This window comes from Pogona vitticeps, chromosome 8 (assembly GCF_051106095.1).
Source record: "Pogona vitticeps strain Pit_001003342236 chromosome 8, PviZW2.1, whole genome shotgun sequence".
Lineage (NCBI taxonomy): Eukaryota > Metazoa > Chordata > Lepidosauria > Squamata > Agamidae > Pogona > Pogona vitticeps.
In genome coordinates, this window is record NC_135790.1 from 25,133,404 (window position 1) to 25,154,015 (window position 20,612).

The following is a 20,612-nucleotide window of genomic DNA, read 5'->3' on the forward strand; positions in this document are numbered from 1 at the left end:
AATCATCACATGGGCCTAGAGGGGGGGAGCCTGGTGCCTTGATTTTGTGATTTTCCTGGAAACTGTGCCCATTCCTCTTGGAGGCTTCGGGGAAGAAAGCCGGGTAGGCCTCCATGAACATTTTGCTAAGGAATGTGCTGTTTTTGTTTCAATCATCACATGGGCCTAGAGGGGGGGAGCCTGGTGCCTTGATTTTGTGATTTTCCTGGAAACTGTGCCCATTCCTCTTGGAGGCTTCGGGGAAGAAAGCCGGGTAGGCCTCCATGAATATTTTGCTAAGGAATGTGCTGTTTTTGTTTCAATCATCACATGGGCCTAGAGGGGGGGAGCCTGGTGCCTTGATTTTGTGATTTTCCTGGAAACTGTGCCCATTCCTCTTGGAGGCTTCGGGGAAGAAAGCCGGGTAGGCCTCCATGAATATTTTGCTAAGGAATGTGCTGTTTTTGTTTCAATCATCACATGGGCCTAGAGGGGGGGAGCCTGGTGCCTTGATTTTGTGATTTTCCTGGAAACTGTGCCCATTCCTCTTGGAGGCTTCGGGGAAGAAAGCCGGGTAGGCCTCCATGAATATTTTGCTAAGGAATGTGCTGTTTTTGTTTCAATCATCACATGGGCCTAGAGGGGGGGAGCCTGGTGCCTTGATTTTGTGATTTTCCTGGAAACTGTGCCCATTCCTCTTGGAGGCTTCGGGGAAGAAAGCCGGGTAGGCCTCCATGAACATTTTGCTAAGGAATGTGCTGTTTTTGTTTCAATCATCACATGGGCCTAGAGGGGGGGAGCCTGGTGCCTTGATTTTGTGATTTTCCTGGAAACTGTGCCCATTCCTCTTGGAGGCTTCGGGGAAGAAAGCCGGGTAGGCCTCCATGAACATTTTGCTAAGGAATGTGCTGTTTTTGTTTCAATCATCACATGGGCCTAGAGGGGGGGAGCCTGGTGCCTTGATTTTGTGATTTTCCTGGAAACTGTGCCCATTCCTCTTGGAGGCTTCGGGGAAGAAAGCCGGGTAGGCCTCCATGAATATTTTGCTAAGGAATGTGCTGTTTTTGTTTCAATCATCACATGGGCCTAGAGGGGGGGAGCCTGGTGCCTTGATTTTGTGATTTTCCTGGAAACTGTGCCCATTCCTCTTGGAGGCTTCGGGGAAGAAAGCCGGGTAGGCCTCCATGAATATTTTGCTAAGGAATGTGCTGTTTTTGTTTCAATCATCACATGGGCCTAGAGGGGGGGAGCCTGGTGCCTTGATTTTGTGATTTTCCTGGAAACTGTGCCCATTCCTCTTGGAGGCTTCGGGGAAGAAAGCCGGGTAGGCCTCCATGAATATTTTGCTAAGGAATGTGCTGTTTTTGTTTCAATCATCACATGGGCCTAGAGGGGGGGAGCCTGGTGCCTTGATTTTGTGATTTTCCTGGAAACTGTGCCCATTCCTCTTGGAGGCTTCGGGGAAGAAAGCCGGGTAGGCCTCCATGAACATTTTGCTAAGGAATGTGCTGTTTTTGTTTCAATCATCACATGGGCCTAGAGGGGGGGAGCCTGGTGCCTTGATTTTGTGATTTTCCTGGAAACTGTGCCCATTCCTCTTGGAGGCTTCGGGGAAGAAAGCCGGGTAGGCCTCCATGAACATTTTGCTAAGGAATGTGCTGTTTTTGTTTCAATCATCACATGGGCCTAGAGGGGGGGAGCCTGGTGCCTTGATTTTGTGATTTTCCTGGAAACTGTGCCCATTCCTCTTGGAGGCTTCGGGGAAGAAAGCCGGGTAGGCCTCCATGAATATTTTGCTAAGGAATGTGCTGTTTTTGTTTCAATCATCACATGGGCCTAGAGGGGGGGAGCCTGGTGCCTTGATTTTGTGATTTTCCTGGACCGCACACATACATACATACATACATACATACATACATACATACATACATACATACATACATACATACATACATACATACATACATACATACATACATACATACATACATACATACATACAGTGCACTTCACAAGTCTATGATTCTACTGTGGAAGTGGCAGAGAGTTTGAACAATCTATCTGTGATCAATAATAGTATGTTTAGAGGCATGGAAGCTCACTGTGAATATTTATCACTTTTTTCAGGTGTTTCCCCCATTTCCTCCTTTCCTCTCCTGCTTCTCAAGTCATTCTGAAGCATACGGGCAGAATCAAATCAAGACAGAATGCGGCCACTGATGAGAACTCTTGCTGACAGTCGATGATTAACTCTCCATTTTTTGAGGCTCACTTTCATCTTTATTCTTACAAGGAAAAAAGAGAGAGAGAATAATGAGACCAGCATGAGGTGAGGGATTGTCAGAGCAGAGACAAAGGAACAGCTTACGCCATCACAGGTCTAACACATCTCTTTAAAATGGCCACTTCATCTGGAAGGATGGGTACAAACCCAGTTTGTTCTTGCTTGTAAGGACAGGAAACCAGAGGGTGAATCCCCTTGTCTGCAAAAGGGTAGGATATTGATGAGGGAGATAGTTCTCCTCACCTGCAAGGGAATCAGAGATCAATAAGCACTGTCAATGAAAATGGCTGCCTTAGTGAGAATGAGTTTTGTGTCAGTTGTGCAACATGTGCAAAACGATGGTGGCCCTGCCTCATTGCATGGGATTTTAAAAGTTAGAAACTCAGAATGGGTTGCTTGTGTAACTCAAAACAATCAGACCATCCACCTATGCTTGCTCTGTAGGTAACGAGTCTCTTTAATCTACCAAGCCAGGTTGAAAAAGAAAGTGTAAAATCCAGATCACAGAGAAATATTAAGACAAAAATAATGTTTACTTTGGGGGGCTGAAGCCTCCTTCATCAGCTGGGGTTGGATTGCTGTCTACATATACTGTTGCCAAATAAAACTTGTTAAGTCTTCAAGGCGCGTCAAGAATCAATGGGTCAGCATCCCATTGGGATATTATATTGGTTCAACCAGATGTAGTTGTTTGAAGCTTGCACAGGGAAGCACCAGAAAGTTCTTTATGCAAGGAGTTCTCTATTTATCTGCTTGGGAGTGTATCTCAACACACACACACACACACACACACACACACAGAGAGAGAGAGAGAGAGAGAGAGAGAACCAAGATGGCCACCTATTGACCAAGCTTATAGCAGGCTGTGCACATGCCAGAATACAGTGGTGCCTCGCTAGACTATGATAATCCATTCCACTGAAATCTCTGTTTAGCAAAATCATTGTCTAGCGAAAAGCATTTCCCCATTGGAATGAATTGAAACCTGTTTAATGTGTTCCAATGGGGAAGAATCGTCGTTGTCTAGCGAAGATCGGCCATAGGAAAGCTGCTTTGCGAACCACCGATCAGCTGTTTAAATCACTGTCTTGCGAAGCTTAGGTCCCGAAAACACCCGTTTTGCGAGCGCGGAGGAAGCTGTCAAAATCATTGTCTAGAAAAAATCGGTTTGCGAAGCAGGGACCAAACATTGTCCAGTGAAATTCCCCCATAGGAATCACTGTTTTGTGAATCACTATAGCGATCGCAAAAAGCCAATGTCTAGCAAAAAAAAAAAAAAAACTGTCATGCGGGCTAACTGTCTAGTGAGGCACCACTGTAGTCCTCTACTAACCCCCCCTACCCTTTCATGATCCCAGGGTCCCATGGAAGTATGCTGGTGGGACTTTCCATACTACCAGCATTATATGGGATCTCAGCATTCCATACATGTTCTGTTTGAGGATTACTCTATCTGTAGTCACATTGACAGACAGGTGGGAGCCGGCGCTTCTGTGAACGCAACTGCCTGAGCTCCATTCTTTCAAGCGAGTAGCTCTGTCAGTCAGTTTTTCTCATGCACTGGTACACCGAGCATGCATCTCCACAAATCTTTGTCCCCAAGGCCATCCCAGGAACCGTCGGCTGATATCGACTTTGCAGTGTGAAACTAATTAACAAGCCTCCAAAAAGCTTGTCTAATGGTTTGAGGGTGACTTTTAATGAGGGGTAATGATAACAAGCATGGAAGATATCTCCTTAACTTGGGCTAATGATGCAAATGTGGGAGAGGTCAATAAGTATTAGCAGATTCATTGATGACCATTTCATTTCTACCCACTCTCTGTTTTGGCTTTTAAGAGTTCTTTTCTGAGTCTGCTCTAAGGTGAATGCACTTCAAAACCCTACTTGCTGATTTGGAGCAGCTTCTTCTTTCTTTAGAAAGTGAGTCCCAAGCTTTCAAACCATTTACTCTTTCAGAGAAATGTGCAAACTAATCTGGAGATAATTCCCTATAGACATTCAATCTGTGTTGCGAATAGGGATTGTAAAACAGCATATATGATGAGAACCTACAGAAGGGTCTGGAGGTTCTTTTTTAAAGAGGATTCCTTTTACTTATTTATTTCATTGTCAACCTGCAAATTCCTTTTGCCAAATTTAAAAAATGCCATATTTTATTTAGATTTGCCAGTCCAAATCTGTGGGTGTTCTGAATTTTCTCCCTTTGAATTATCCATCCATCCATCCATCCATCCATCCATCCATCCATCCATCCATCCATCCATCCATCCATCCATTCATCCATCCATCCATCCATCCATCCATCCATCCATCCATCCATCCATCCATCCATCCATCCATCCTCCATCCATCCATCCATCCATCCATCCATCCATCCATCCATCCATCCATCTATCTATCTATCTATCTATCTATCTATCTATCTATCTATCTATCTATCTATCTATCTATCTATCTATCTATCTATCTATCTATCTATCTATCTATCTATCTATCTATCTATCTATCTATCTATCTATCTATCTATCTATCTATCTAGTGATTTCCCACTAAAATAGAATGCTCAAGGCAGATTCTAAACCTTTTAAAAGAATAAAAACAAATAAAACCACATTTAGCTAAAAAAAATTAATATAATCACATAAATCTGCTCCACTGTACAACTATCAGAATCAAGAAAAAATTATTGAAAAATATTAAAACCAACAGTTAAAACAATACTGCAGGGCCAGCCAAACATAATATGCCAGTCTGAAAAGGAAAGAATGTGGAGGAACCGAAGGACACTCATGCTTTTCCCATTCCCATGCTTGCCCCAATGGATCTATTCTAAGCATTACTGCGCTTTTCTGTCATGCTCAGTAATGCTTAGAATAGACCCATTGAAATCAGTAGGTCTTGAGTTCGTTCTGGATAATTTTTCTCCACTGAATCAAACTACTGTAAGTATGTGGAAGTCTGGATCCAACAGAAGTGTGTGTGTATCATAAAATATAGTGTGTATATTGATAAAACAAACTCAGTGCAGAATACATTAAGACTGTAGGGCTGAATAATCCTCAGCATTGGACATTACAGTGCAATTCTCTGAATGTTAGCCTTACCCATAAATGTGTTGCTGTTGCTGTTTCAATTTATAAACTGCCCCATCGTGCTAAAGTACTCTTTAGGTGGTTTGTAACATAATTATGGAAGCAACACTTTGCCCCCCAACAAGCTGGGTACGCATTTTGCAAGACCTTGGAAGAAGGGATGGCTGCATCAACCTTGAGCTAGCAACTTGAGCCCATTGGGGTTGTGACCAAAGGCTTTGACTGCATTAGTGTAGTTTAGCCACTGTGCCACAGGGCCCTTTTTCACAATTATAACCATATCTCACATTGAAAACAAAAAGGTTAAATTACTTAAAGCCAATCCATGTCAAGGCTGCTTAATAGGGGCTACTTTATTCTAGATCTGCTCTCCATGTGGCAGAGCAATGAATGCAACATGGTTTGCTTGTGAGTTAACATTCTTGCAATTGCGCTTTTGATTCTTCCATTACAAAGTTACAGCCCTTATTTTTCAGCCTTCTCAATGAAATTTCTGGTCTCAGCTCTGCTGATTTGTCATGTGGACTAGTTGAATTTCTTCTTACCTTGATTCTTTCATCTGTAGCCAACATTTTTCTACCTCTTGGCCATAACCAGGATCGCTGACTATGTACCAGGTAAATAGATGGTTGTTGCGGAAATGCAAATAGATTGATTCAGAAACTGGTTTGTTTTTTTGATTCTTCATATGGAGTTCTACTAACAGGAAGTGACTTTTGTCTACGCTCTAGGACTGTAATGAAAACTATTTTTAGTATATGTAGGTTGAAAACCAATAGGAAATAGCAACTAGAAAAGGCCTGCTTATTCAGTGGTGATTTGGTGAGTCAACACCTATGTCAGTTCCATTTACTCAATGGGTCTGGTATAGCTGTGATTTACTACTGGATTTCAGCCACAGTCAGCGCAAAAGCCTTAGTCTTTATTCAAACTTTTATACACACACTAGAATTTATAGATATTTCAGCTGTCTCATTTTCACCCCTTTCAATTCTTTTTCCACAACAGTCACTTTGAGATCTGTAACAGACTATCCTGGGAACCTGAAGTGTTCTAAAACTGGCTTTTTTCTACCCACTGCTATCTTTAACATTAGTTTTGTGGCCCTTTCTTCTCTTGTGTAGGAATTGTTCCAGCTGCCCTCGGTAGAACGCACTGGCAAAGGATGGCACATATCAACTTGGATTTCTCAGTATACCCATATGAAAGGAAATGGATTACACCCGTCGTTTCTCTCTGCAACCCCATCTCCCACCTTGTATTTTCTAACAAAAGAGCAAATCGCCTCCAACTCTTAGTTCAACGGAATTCATGATCACCCTTTGCTAAATAAACGATTCATATTTTGCAAAGTCTGCAATGAAACAGTGTCTAGATAGGTAGAAAGGAAGAGATTGGTTTGTTATCTTCCTCAATTTATTTTATTTTCACTGCATAAATTTCAGCTTACTATGAAAAAGAGACTAAAAGGCCTCTTTTAGAGCCTTAAAAAAATCTAATAAGATATTCCCAGCAGTAAACTACCTTGTTCCCCCCCCCATTTCACCCATGTTGTGCCCCCACCATGCCTCCCCGTGCTCTCTTTCCCCCACCTCCCCTTTCTTAAGAAGACTTTCCCAGGTCTTCTTCCCCCCCCCTTTTTTTTTTTTTGGCTGCGGTTGAACAGTGTTGGCTTCTAGCCATGTTGCAACAAAGACTTGGCATTCCAGCTGTCTGCTTCTAATCTCCAGTGTCAGCTCTTGTTAATGTTTCAGCGTGAAATCAGAGGGGGCAGAGCTGCATGGAATATATATATATATATATTTTAAAAACCACACCATGATCAGAATTCCAGGGAAACGCTGGTCGTTCTGTGGGTGTGGGGCGAGGAGCCCTCCCCTTCCAGTCAAATCTACCATCTTGAATGAAGCAAAAAAAAATAATCCAGGTTTCCGAACAGCAAAGGGAGAAAAGATTGCTGCCACCAAAGGCCCATCGGAAGTGCAGCAGTGTGCACCCATGGACAAAATTAGCATTTCATTTTTCAATTGAAGATCCAAGTTGATTTCTTGGCCGTACGTGCATTCATGACAATGGGGTGTTCCTCAACCTGTTTGAAGCTCCTAATTTTTTTTTTACTGAAATGACATATTTCCTGGAGCATAAGGAACATCTGCCGCTACATTTTAACTTTATAAAGAGAACACCCACCCTCCTCAATATGTTATACATAGTCAACATTGCTTGCGCGCAATCCTCACTTTTGTTTTCTCTCCCAGGCCCACCCATCGGACCTGTCCCAACTTTGGACACTCTCCCATTAGTGGATTGGGCCCTCCTTGCCGCCACCCCCGCAGTCCCAGGAAGGCCCAAGTTCAGTGGCTATAGGAATCCAACCCTCTACCCTATCAGACTGGGAGGGATTTTTCCACTCTGTACAACAGAAAGTGTAAGGGGAATTAGGGTTGGCCAAGTACCCTGCTCTTTCCCCCTAGTGGAGGAAGAGGAGGAGGAAGAGGAGGAGGAAGAGGAGGAGGAAATCAGGGCTGCTTCCCCACTCTTGGACAGAGATAGGGAGAAAGAGGAGAAGATATTGATGAATGGCACTAGGGGAGCAGATAATGGTGGCCCATGGCATGCACACCCCTGGAGAAGGTTGCATACCACTAATGAACCTTGCTGGAGCCAGCTGTCCTTTCAAATGCCTGTCTCATAGAGTCCTTGCAGCCAAGGCATTATGGGATTCTTCTTCTGCAGGCCACCCCTTCCATTGCAGATTTTAAAAATATAGGGGGCAGCACTTTGCTTCCTTCCTTAGGTAGCAGGAGAGTTCAGGCTACCTTTCTCCATCTGATATTCAAACAATGGAATGCAAGTCTAGGCATTCTTTCCAGAGAGTGAGCCCTGATGAGCGCAGTGGGGCTTACTTTTGAGTAAGCATGTACGGAAAGGTGCCACCCTTTTTGTGCATGCTTATTCCACACGTTTCTCTGGATGTCGGGGTTTGCTCTGAATCCTACAGCTGGAAAGTACAGTTCCTTCAACCAGGATGTTGAGAACATTGCTTTTAGGGACTAAATGTTCCAGAATCCCCCTGTCCTTAGCCAGTAGCTACACAGGTTGGGGGATTGTTGGTATTGTAGTCCAAAATGTAACCTTCCAAAGTTCTGGTATGAATGACATAGTACAAGAAGAGGAGGGCAGGTCACCTCTTTTCAAGATAACCGGGATGGTAGGAAAATGTCCCCGGCTGTATAAGTGGCACGCAAAGCCCCTCATGTTGTCTTGAATGTATGAAGACAACACCAAGTTGGGATTTACATCCTAGGTGGAGCCGCTTCACTTTGGTGGCCAGCACAGTACAAAATGTTTGTGCGTATTCCGTTGCACCCAAACTTTGGAGTGGATTAAATAGGAAACTGTTTTCCCCATCAAATGGGAAAAGATTCAGATGATATGAGGTCTAGTAGTTGTAGGCCTTCTTTGAAAATGGGCTGCAAGAGGAAAGGTGCCAAAGAACACAATGGAGAAAACAGTAGTTTCGGGTTGGCTCTGAATTGTGTCTAAACAAGCTCCAGGTTGAGGCAATGGTATCACTGCAGCATGTCCGGCATTTCCTGCTGCTTGGAACCTTCCTACAAAATTCACACCACAAATCCTGCTCCTGGCGCTTACCCTAAAACTCTCTGACCCTTATAAAACCCTACCCACCCGAGCGACTAAGGGATGGCGCTCCTGCCAGCTGTGGATTGTCTTTGCCTCCGACTTGACAGAAGACCAAGCTTGGCGGAAACCCAGTGATATCCTTCAGGCTTCTCAAATCCCTGATCTGTTCCCCACCTGCTCTGGGCCTGCTACTGCTGCAGTGGGGGTGGGGGGTCACAGACTCAGTTTCCCAGGCTTCACAACAGGGCCATGGGGGGTGGGAAGAGGAGAGAACACATGGGTATCCCTGCCCCAACCTTTGCCATATGACTAGGATTTGCATGAGCGCAGTTTAATGCTGCCAAATACAGTGGTGCCTCGCTTAACGATTGCCTAGCTTAACCAGGAAATCGCTGTACGATGTTTTAAATGGTTTTTTTTCATTTAACGATGATCGGTTCCCTGCTTCGGGAACCGATTTTCACTTTACGACAATCAACAAACTGCTGATTGTCGTAAGGGACACTGTGTGGGACACTACAAACAAGGGTGTGGTGGGTACTGCCCTCTGGGTTGTTACATTAGGATTTCAACCCACCATCCATAAAGAGATCGTTGGCATCATCCCATCCAATAAGGTGGCATAGATCATTGCAACAGCTACTTCTGTGTATTGGAGTTTTGCACATCAGCCAGCTCCATAGGGAAGGAAACAGCCTAGAACCTAAGAATGATGGGAAATCATCCTCCACTACATTGAAGGCAATTGACTAGGTAAGAGGCACAGAGCACGATCTCCTTCAACACTTTTGTTTGCCTCCCAGCATCTGCTACTGCCTGAGGAAACAACTCTTGCTCTGCCTAATGGGAGGGCCAGTTCTGCATTTAATCCTTCACCAAAGTCTAGAGAAGACTGCCATAGGAACACGTCCACAAAGTGCTAACTTGTTGTACTTCTTTGTAGCTTTTAAAGCAGACCTTTAGGAGCCAATCTTTGCTGAAAAGCAGGATATAAAACAAATAAATGCCTCAATATGACCCTTGAAATGCAGGATAACGGAACAAGGACCAAGCACTGCTTTTTAAGCTGTGCCTAGTGAAGGGGCTACTTAAAGAGTTCCGCTGAAATGTGATGGCTCATCCCTGACTTTATTTGACCTCCAAAGCTTCAGGTAAAGTTTCCTCTTAACATCCGTTCATTTGCCTTCCCTCAGAATAACTTCCATGAAGAAAACAAAGAAGCAAACCAGAGAGCCAGTGGCTTAGTCACTTTCTCCTGGTTTGTCGTAGAAGGTGGGTGATGAAGGTCCATCATGTTAGATCTCCAGCAGGCAGGAAGAACCAGCCCACCTCTGATCTTCTCCTCACAGGAGAACAGAGATGCTTCAGAAGTAAACTGACATGCCAGGAACTTTGAAGTCCTCCAAAGTGATCCTACACACATGGGCACATATTCCCTCCTCCCTATGAATGAGGTCCATAAATAACAGCTGATTATTGTGGGGGTCAGGCTAGAACCTCAGACACCTTCAACCGCAAGATCTTTTTAGCATCCTGATCTCTAAGAACAGACTTAAATATGAGGTGAAAGGACATGGCATACCTCTCTCCTCAGAGAAAACTTCATTTGGGAAAAGTCACATATGAATGCCTGAGTATTAAATCCATGCATGTGGAAAGTCAGTGTGTCAAGCTGTGATGAACTCCATCTCTCTGACATACTTGATGTCCGGGTTACGGGGAGGTGTGGGTTTCCCCCAACCACCCACTTTCATATGCAGAATTCCCCCATCTGTAGTCTGAAGTGGTACAGTCTGAAAATCCTGTACAATTTAGGTTTAAATAGGCCTTCCATTTTTTTCTTTCAAAGGTAGGATGTAAGCCAAAGCCCACCCTATAGTTGCGGCTTTGTGGCTTGACATGCAGCCTGGGAAAAGCCTTCACCAATTTGACATTTTTCCAAACGACAATATGCGAACACCCAGCGCCACCACTTGCCTACCAAGTGGAGGTAATATACATTTCCAATTAGCCGTACACATTCTAGACATGTTCTCTTTTACCGCCTAACTATCTTTGTTTGGCTAAAAAGCGAGTCTGTTGTTAACGAAACCCTGCCATTTGGGCTAATCCCGGACACAATGCCCCTTTTCTCTCCCAGGCTATCCCTGACATAACGACTACAGTTTTGCAAAACTCACCACCCCACCGTAAGATCACTTCTCATTGGCTCTTCATGACGTACCCAATGGAGGACTGTCATGGTCAAAGGGAGCCCTTCATCTCCGGAGCAACGCGTCCAATGACGTCTTGCAGGGCTGTTGTACGAGTCTTTCTCACCATCGCCTTTGGTGGCTAAGGCTTATAGTGTTTTGCGTACAGTTTTCAAAGAAATGGTTTTACAACTATATCAGTTGCTTTGTATTGTCCAAACTGGTTCCAATTGTTTTAGATTTCCATTTGTTCTGGTTTGTCCTAGGTCTTATGATATAACTGCGGTATAGCTGTTGCTGCAGCAGCACCTATGAAACAGATGTCATTTCTTCAAAAGCCACCTGTGTCTGTTATTCTGCACACAAGGAGAAGGTGTGTGGCAGCCCTCCTGTCCATCTTCTGCTCCATCACCCTGCTATGTTTCTGCAGGAGGACAAATCCGAAGCCGAGGTTCTCTGCCATCTGAACATGAGTCGGAACTGAGATTTTCCAGCGTTCTAACTTAGATGGAAGGCATCCATGCATCACATGGATTGTCTGCTTCAGACACCTTGTAGGAGGATAGCAGAAGGGATGATGGAAGGGGCAAGTGGGACGAAGGCACTGTTCTCCTCATATCTGAACGTAAGCACCACAGGGCTAGAGACAGTTTAAAAAACCACACAAACTGTTTAAAGTGTAACCAGGGAATATGGTCTAAGACAGCTCAGAGCTTTGGACTACAGTTCCCAGAATCCTTGACCATTGTCAGCTAGGGCTGGTAGAAGGTAAAGTCCAAAACAGTCAGCAGGTGCCAAGTTTGTGGGCATAAAGTTGATCCAATGCATAAGGAGGTCTGTTATGTTTCCTTTCATTCTCTCGAATTTTGAACTTCTTGTCTATTAGATGTTCAGAAGCTGCTCTTCACAAAGGTCATCCCTTGCCTCCAAATGTCAGGTTTCAGCAGCATGGGAATTCTAGGAGAAGCAGTTAATTTCTGAAAATATCTCTTGCCCATATGCCATCCTTCCATCTCTCTTTTGACCCCTCCCTCCCTCTGTCTCTCTCTCTCTCACACACAAACACCAGCTTCTCACTTTGATTCTGACCACAGCCAAATCACATACACAAGGCACCCTCAATCTTGCCAGTCTACATCGCTGCATCTCCTCCTTCACTGTTGCCTCCCTTCCTGGTCACAGAGGACTTAAACACTGGGACTGGAGGCATAGCTGATGCAGGAGCATGTAAAGTGACAGTCATGACTATGCTAGCCCTCTTCACTCATTCAGCAAGTTAACTTTCCAGCCCTCAAGATGTGTCAATGTTTGGTGTATTTTCTGATTACTGCTGCCGTCCATTGCACTGAGGAATCCAGAGGTACCTGAACAGATTTCCAGATCTTATGTTGGACAGTCTTGTGGTAAACATTCAGAGAAACCCAGTCTTGTTTTTCTTCCAGATTACTACCGGATGCTGAAACTGGGGCATTCTTACTCCTCCCTCTCCAAACTTGGGATGCAAAGTCTGATTTAGAAAAGCAGCTGAAGTTGCAGCCTGAATCAAAGCAAAGACAAGAAGCAATGTTTGCCCTGGGGAAGTTCTATGGGCCCTTCTGAGAACTTTGCATGGGGGAAGAGGGAGAAGGAGAGGAAGCATTGTACATGGGTACGGTCATGGATGCAAGGAAGCTTGGGCTAGGAGGGTGAGCAGCAGTTTGTTTGTTCATTCATTTGTTCGTTCATTTGTTTGTTCGTTCATTCGTTGGTTCAATTTTTATCCAGCTCCCATTAGTGCCAAGGCACAACTCTGGGCGGTTACACCCCGTATAATAGAGAACAAAAATAAAGAGAAAAATATTAAAAGCAGCAACAATGGCAGCAAAATAGAAAAGTTGGCCACAGCGGCATTGGCCACATGGTGGGACTTAGTATTTCTCAACTCATGGGCTGGGAGAAGAGAGATTGGCTGTCATGGCAGTCAAAATCATGTATCTCCATGAGCATGATGTACATCATCATTTTAAATATAGTTCACAGTAGGGATGTGCACTGTCTTTGGACAAATGTGCGAACAGAAAAGTTAACCAGGGATATTTCTACAATTCTGATGTGAGTAGCTGGCAGGGCAAACGGTTGTTCTTGGATACCAAGATGGACCCACATTGCAACAGATCCTTTACACCAGTGGTCCCCAGCCTTGGGCCTCCAGATGTTCTTGGACTTCAACTTCCAGAAATCCTGGCCAGCAGAGGTGGTGGTGAAGGCTTCTGGGAGTTGTAGTCCAAGAACATCTGGAGGCCCAAGGTTGGGGACCACTGCTTTACACCTCTTTGAACATTTGTAGGGTTCGAAAGATGATCAGTGAGTCGAGTTGTGGGAAAATTTAAACTAATGTGATAGACTTAGCTGCTCATGTTACTTCTGAAATGTGACTTCACCATATCCTCATTAGCTAAAAAAGTAACGCATGAGAGGCAATCAAATTGGACCAAATTCATTGCTTCTAAGTTCTGGCCTTTTCTAATCAATGCCGCTTTCCATTGAAGATGCTAAGGATCACCACCAATGCCATGCACATGTGTGATATGTACTTATGTGCTCTAGCGCTTCCCCTTTTGCAGCTTATCCTGCTCTTATGGCTGCCCCATCTCCACCCTGATTTTCTGCTCCCCTTGCAACCGGACATTAGTTTGAAAGTGGGAAGGGCCACCTGCTTTACCCATCCAACAATGTTCAGAAAAAGAATTACCCACTCAACGTGTCTCATCCAATATATTTGTTTGTAGCCAGTTGGCAACTGGTGGCCACCCAATAGTGAGTTAGCATGCAGTCCATTTTCCATAGAACTGAAATACAGGGAAGAGAGAGGCAGAAGGAACTGAGTTTGGTGCAACTTGTAATGACCACAGCTGAAGCATCCAGTTGTTTAGGCTTTCTAAGCAAAAGGTTTCTGAGGAAAGAACATACCCCCACATCTCAGTATCAGAACAATGTTGGTTCATTTATCCTCTTCACATGGGTAACTGTTGAAGTGAAGGAATGGGAGCTGGCCCATGAACTAGCTGCAGATTTTTGATATCAACTCATTTCCGTTACACTCACCAAATTTGCCCCTACCCAGTTGAGGAGAGACAGTAGAAACAGAGGACTGGAATTGTATCCTGTTGGTGAACGAGTCCTTCCAACAGTATTTGAGAGTCCAGGTAGAGAAGAAAGCTGTGAACTTGATTAATGTTCTACATTAGGAAATTATCTATTGCTCCTGTAGTCAGCTCTGCCCAACACTGGCTATCCAGGGTTGCAGGTAAATCTCTCCCACTCCCTTCTGCTACCTGATTTCCCAAAGGGAAATGGTCAGGGTCAAACCTGAGCTGTTCTAGATGCAAAAAGAGGTTTTCTCCCATTGAGGTATGGCTCCAGCCATGAGAATATGAAGAGATTTGTCCTATACACTTTTCTGGGCAGAGAGTTTCACAGGCAGGTCCAGCATTATACAGAAACACCTCCTCTTTAGAAGGAAAATCTTGCCGTTTTTGAGGAGCATGAGCTTTGTAAATCCCAACGTCTGAGCTCAGTGAGATCATGTTGAGGCACTTACAAAGCTGTCAGGAGGGCGGGAAAGATGGAGGGAGGGAGGGAGAAGAGAACTCATCTAAAGCTAAAAGGCATTTCTTTCCAAGCAAGGGAGAGATGACACAGCTTGATGGCCCTCAGTTCACACACCCTCTTCCTAGTGCAGACATGCATGGGTTGGGATTTTAAAAACAATTTTCGAAGATAATGACAACATGACGGGGGAGAAAAATCAGCTGTCGAAACAATAACACAGTCATTAACTTTCAGTGCCATTTGCATCAGCTGACAATTGGGCAAAGATCCTTCCATCGCTTGCTCCGATGCCATCAAGGCAACGGGCATCAAACATCCACCCATCATAACATGTTCCAAGTCACTTGTCCTTGGGAAAAAAGAGAGGGGAGAATAACATCTCTTCTTCCATTAGCGTTTTAATTAATCCTTTTTAGTTATGAAATGTAACTTAACATTACATAGGGGGGAAAAAATTACATGCAGCCCCCTTAATCTGCTAATCCTTTCTCCAGACAAACTGGTTCTTTTTAAATCAACTGCCATTTTACCCAACCAATGGAGCAGAGATCCGGACTCAACTTCGCACAACAATGCATTCTTTTCACAAGAGGCTGGCCGAGCTAATATGACACCACAAAGAGGCTGAGGATCTCCAAACACAGCAGCTCTTTGGATTAAAAGCGTAATAATCCCATGCCAGTTTTTGTTCTGCACTGATAAAATGGTTGTCTACTGAGTCACACTTGTTTGAACTTATCAAAGCAACAATATATCAAGGCGAAGGCTTCAGATGATTAGATTCCTTCTCTGGAGTTAAGCTGGTGTCTTTAATTTTCTCTCCCCCCCCCCCATTTTTCCCCTTTCCAGTGTGCATTTCATCTCACATTACCAAATTGCCAGGAAGTCAGAGAATTAACATGTCCAACTAAATATCTGATTGCTTTAATGCCTCCGGGCATTTCCTCCCACCCCACTCCCAGTATGATCAAGCCCCCAGCCCCAGATTTAGCGGGGATATTCTGAAGCTGCATTTAAATGGATACTTCCCCCACCCCTTGGCAGAAATTCTCACAACTGGTTTACTTTCCCCTGTGCCTTGTGGTGTAGGACATTGTTGATAAAACCTCACCTGGATTTTAGTGTTAGGGAAACTTACCTGGTCAGACATCATGGTTTGTTTGTCAAGTTACAAATCTAATATTAAAATCTCAAGAAGTTTTCTGTTTTGAGGCCCCAGACGATCTAGGAATGTTTTCGCATGCGCATTTGCTAATTGTACCTCAAGAACGTAGGTTGTCTAATATAGTGTGAAACTCCTCCATACCCATGGACTCTTCCAATATCTATCCTTCTACCACTTAGAAATCACAAGAAAGACCAATGCCAAGGTAATCCATACTATGATATTCCCAATTGTGTACAGATGTGATAGCTGGTAATGAAGAAAACTGGCGTGTTTGGAAGATAGCGTTCAAAGAGAACTTTGTGTATATTGTGAGCTGTCAGAAAGACAAAGAAGTGGGTGCTAGATCAGACCAAGAAGATTCCACTAGAATTAAGGATTAAATAAAGCTATTGTATTTTGGGCACACCAAGAGAAGACAAGTCTCATTGGAAAAGACAATAATGCTAGCCGCCTAGAGTGACCTTTTAGGCCAGATGGGCGGGGTACAAATCAAATAAATAATAATAATGCTGGGAAAAGTTGAAGGCAGCGGGAAAAGGAAAAGATTAGCTCAATAAAGAAAGTTGGGGCCTTGAGTTTGGATGATTTTGGCAGGGATGTTAATGATTGCAAACATGTCATTAATTTACAGTGTCATCGTAAGTTGGAAGGAACTTGACAGACATGACACCATCACCTACACATTGTCCAAAACTGGCACCATCTCAAAAAAGCCATTTTCCCCTTTTTTGACACATAGGAAAGAAGGCCTCTTTTAAGCTAGGCAATACCATTAACACAAATTTAGCACCTTGTTAGAAGCTAAGTTCCTAGTAAAATACAGTCTGTTTATTCTGCTACCAGCTTGCCTCTATCTGTAGATTTGTTTTGGTTTTGCTACTGTCCATTAGGAGAGAAGCACAGTTTCATTTATATACCTGAATTATCAGGCACCAGCTTTGAAAGATTTGCATGCCTGAAAGGACAACATTGTGAATGGAAAAAGTATCCATTCCCTTTCTTGTATGATCTCCCCTTCAGATCAAGCCTACTATGACGCATATGTACATCATTTAAAAAGAAATCATGCTCTAGAAATAATGGTTTTCTTTGTGCAAACATGTGCAAATTTGACAGATCAATTGATCAACTGAAAAGCATATGTTCCATTGATCAAAATTTGTATAATAGATTCATGGTCCTAATAACATTTACACTCCAGTCCTATGGAATCTAGCCCTGTGAACCTATAGAGGGTTGAGTTAGCATAGATTTCTTGAACTGCCTTCCCCATACAAGGTGGCAAACTTTGTAAAACTGAAGGAAGTTTTGCAACTTGTTTGTGATATGGTGTGTGGATAGGATTTTACTGAAAAGAAGAAAAGTGAAAAGTCTCAGATTACACTTTGGAAAAAAAAAAAAGGCATCTAGGCCTTTCAGATTGTGCTGGGAGCAGTAGGAAACAATTTAATCAGTTATGCTCAGAACTGAAATCTGAGTTTGCTGGCTTATAGAAAACTCCTGCCTAAAAAAATCTTTTGTTCCTTGATAAACCACAGCCTGGGAGACAAGGCAGAAGGAGTGATTCATGAGCTGCAGAAGAACAGTAGAACTTTTGCTTCTTCTTTGCTTGAGGATGGCAATAAACAGCCAGACTTGATTTGTAGTCCTGAGAGATCTCAGACCCTTTTCTCTCTCCAGCAGAAGCACCGGGACATCACCATGACTTGAAAGGATGATTAGACCTTAAAGAACATGTGCTGAGATACACAGTGGGTAAGATCAGCAGTGCTGGCGTTGTGATCTAAAAAATGCTCAGAGTACAGTGGCCGCACTTTGTGTTTTGGAATGTAACCAGACAAGGCGGGCAATGCTGGGTACCAGCAAATGATGCAGACATATCTGAGTGGGAGCAGAGGCCTGGTAGAAGAAAGCAAGACACCTACATGCTGGCAACATGGTTGGGAAAAGACTGATGTTAACAAGCATGTGATGAAGTAAAAAGATAGACTAAGCTAACAGCCATATTTAGCTCCATATTCTGGCATCTATCTCCTGCTGTTCTCCTCTTAATCGTCTAGGTAATATTAACAGGGTAATTCCTGCCTGCAAATGTTCATCATTAGTTGGGCAAAAAGGTGTTTTTCTATGGAAGGCAACAGATGACACTTTTCATTTGCTTGCAGCTTGAAGAAAAGCCAATAATAGTTTTGGAGGGAAGTACAGCTTGAAATCTGCATAACCCATTTTTCCCTCTTCTTAATACTGCTGGATAGCTCAGGAGTTTAGGCATCCGGCTGTGGAGCCAGAGGTTGGGAGTTTGATTTCCCCACTGTCAATGGTCCCTTCCCTCCCCAAGGGTCAGTGATCCATAGGGTCCCTTCCAGCTCTGCAGTTCTAGAATTATTACAGTGGTGCCTCGCTTAACGATTGCTTCGTATAACGAAAAATTCGCTTAACGATTTTTTCGGAGCGATCTTGCACTTCATTTAACGATTTTCCCTATGGGCGATTTTTGCTTAACAATTTTGGGACCATGCTTCGCTTAACGTTTTTGGTTTTAGGCCCCCTTGTTTCGCTTAACGCTTTTTTTTTTGACAGCCGCGTTTTTGCTATTTTTAAAATATTCCAAAATGTTTAAAAATGTTTTAAACGCTTGGAATCATTAGTGCACCTAATAAAACCTTCGTTAACTTAATTTGGCTTTGTTCTGAGTCTTTTTGAATAGAGAGAGAATGAGAGAGAGAGAGAGAGAGAAAGAAAGAAAGAGAGAGAGAGGTTCATTACATCCTTAAAATTCAGAACAGCTTTTCTGGAAAGATCAAGGCCCACTGCAAGCCCAGAGGGGCTGGTTTCCATTTTCTTACTGAGAAGTTTCACATTCTTTCGACATGAAATCAGGTGAAGCTTGGGTGGTTTATGTGGCGTTTTATTCCAGGACCCCCCCTTGAATCTGCCCCATCGTAGCCGAACACCTTTGTCCCACTGCTTATGTTCAAGATTAAAGTTCCAGTTCAACGCATGCCTGCAGCTGGTATGCATCAATGAAGCAACGTGAAGGGCCCAAAAAGTCTTGAATGGTCAAGGGAGAACAGGTCGGTAGTAGAACTGGCACTTCAATATCAATAGGAAATTTTAAAATTAAAAAAGAGAACTTGGAGAAAAAATTTAGATTTTCAAAGGGTAGTCACAGCGAAGATTTGAGTGAAAGACTTCCTCCTTTGGTGAAGAATTTGGGGGGTGTAAATCTTTGCTTATCTTGTTCTTGCATGCAAGCACGGGGGACCATTGCAATATTCTACTCACCTGATGGGAAAAGTGAGGCATTTTGTGGCACCTTTGACATGAGAAAAGTATTTCTGTGTGAAACAAAATTTTGCAAAGGGTCCGAATTGTGCAAAACGACAATGATATGTGCAACCTTGGGTTCTCAGAGGAAAAGACACTGGTTTTGCACACAGAGACCATGAGTGCAAATTATAGAGTCACTGATGAGGGGGAAAATGTGTTACTTACTTTGTTCTTGCCTGAGGCGAGGTATCTCACCGGGGCTGAAACTTCCTTATCGGGACATCTTGAGTCAAGAAGGCCTAAATGGATCAGAATGGAAGTATTTTTAACTTTTCTAGTCAAGATGTACATTGCATAGGCTGGGTGTGACTCTCTGGTGTATTTGAATTATGTGTTGTAGAAAGTTTTACATTTGAGAAAAACACCAGTCCTTATTCATGCTCCCCAAACTCAATGAGACCTCTATCGCTACCACAATCCTAGCCCTAACCCTAACCTAACTATTCTTGAATTTTAGTAGACAATACTGGCTATTGTCTGGTCCATGGGGTCACGAAGAGTCGGACACGACTTAATGACTAAACAACAACAACAACAACAACTGGCTATTGTAGACAATACAGTATCTGACACAGGTCTGTACTTATTCTGTCTGTTTATCTGCCTGCCTGTCTACTTGTCTGTCTGTCTGTCTGTCTATCATCTGTCAGATCTCAACCTTATGCATCATAAGGCATCATCTCAAAGGGCTGCTCTGTGATGGATGTAGCCTTTGGAAGTTTCTTAGAACCAGAGACCAGAAGGTCAGAGAGCCCCTGGACTTTCAGAGTAGAAGGGACAGACAAGCAGACAGACAGATACACACACACACACAGAGAAAGAGAAATACAGACCTGTGTCAGATGCCATATTGTCTACAATATCCAGTACTGACAACTGAAATTCTCAGACTCCTGTTCTCTTTGAGCCTAACTGCTAGATCCTCACAATAGCTGGGAAACAAATGGGTTTTCTCCAGGAACAGTAGGCTGTTGCCAACTTTCCCTATAATTATGCAAAGTATTTGAGGATGAGGTTCCTGAATATGTAAGTAGGAGTCATTACCTTTACCAAAAACTTGTTCGACATTTGTTAAGGACCCACCCAGCTGTCTGCATTGGGTGGCTATGGTAATGACCTTGATGACTTCTCCCACTTTACCATTACAGTATTGGCAAACCTATATGGGGATCTGCCACTTCCAGACAGTCCATATAGTTTGGAAGGAGACAATTCCAATGAATTAGGAAGGGCCTATATCTTGCTGCATTCCACTTCTTTACTGAAAAGGCGACATCCAGATACTTGTTTCCATATTACACTGCTAGAAAATGTGTAAGCTGGCTGGT

At 43.5% G+C, this 20,612-nt stretch overlaps 1 long non-coding RNA gene across 1 annotated transcript in view; it reads left to right on the forward strand.

Annotated features, from left to right (window-relative positions):
- Window positions 1-6,713, forward strand: part of LOC144584146 (uncharacterized) — a 57,110-nt gene extending 50,397 nt beyond the window's left edge. The window contains exons 3-4 of the long non-coding RNA XR_013538221.1: window positions 2,107-2,308; window positions 6,483-6,713. This is a non-coding gene — a long non-coding RNA (uncharacterized LOC144584146). The remainder of the gene's footprint in view (window positions 1-2,106; window positions 2,309-6,482) is intronic.
- Window positions 6,714-20,612: the final 13,899 nt, after the last annotated feature.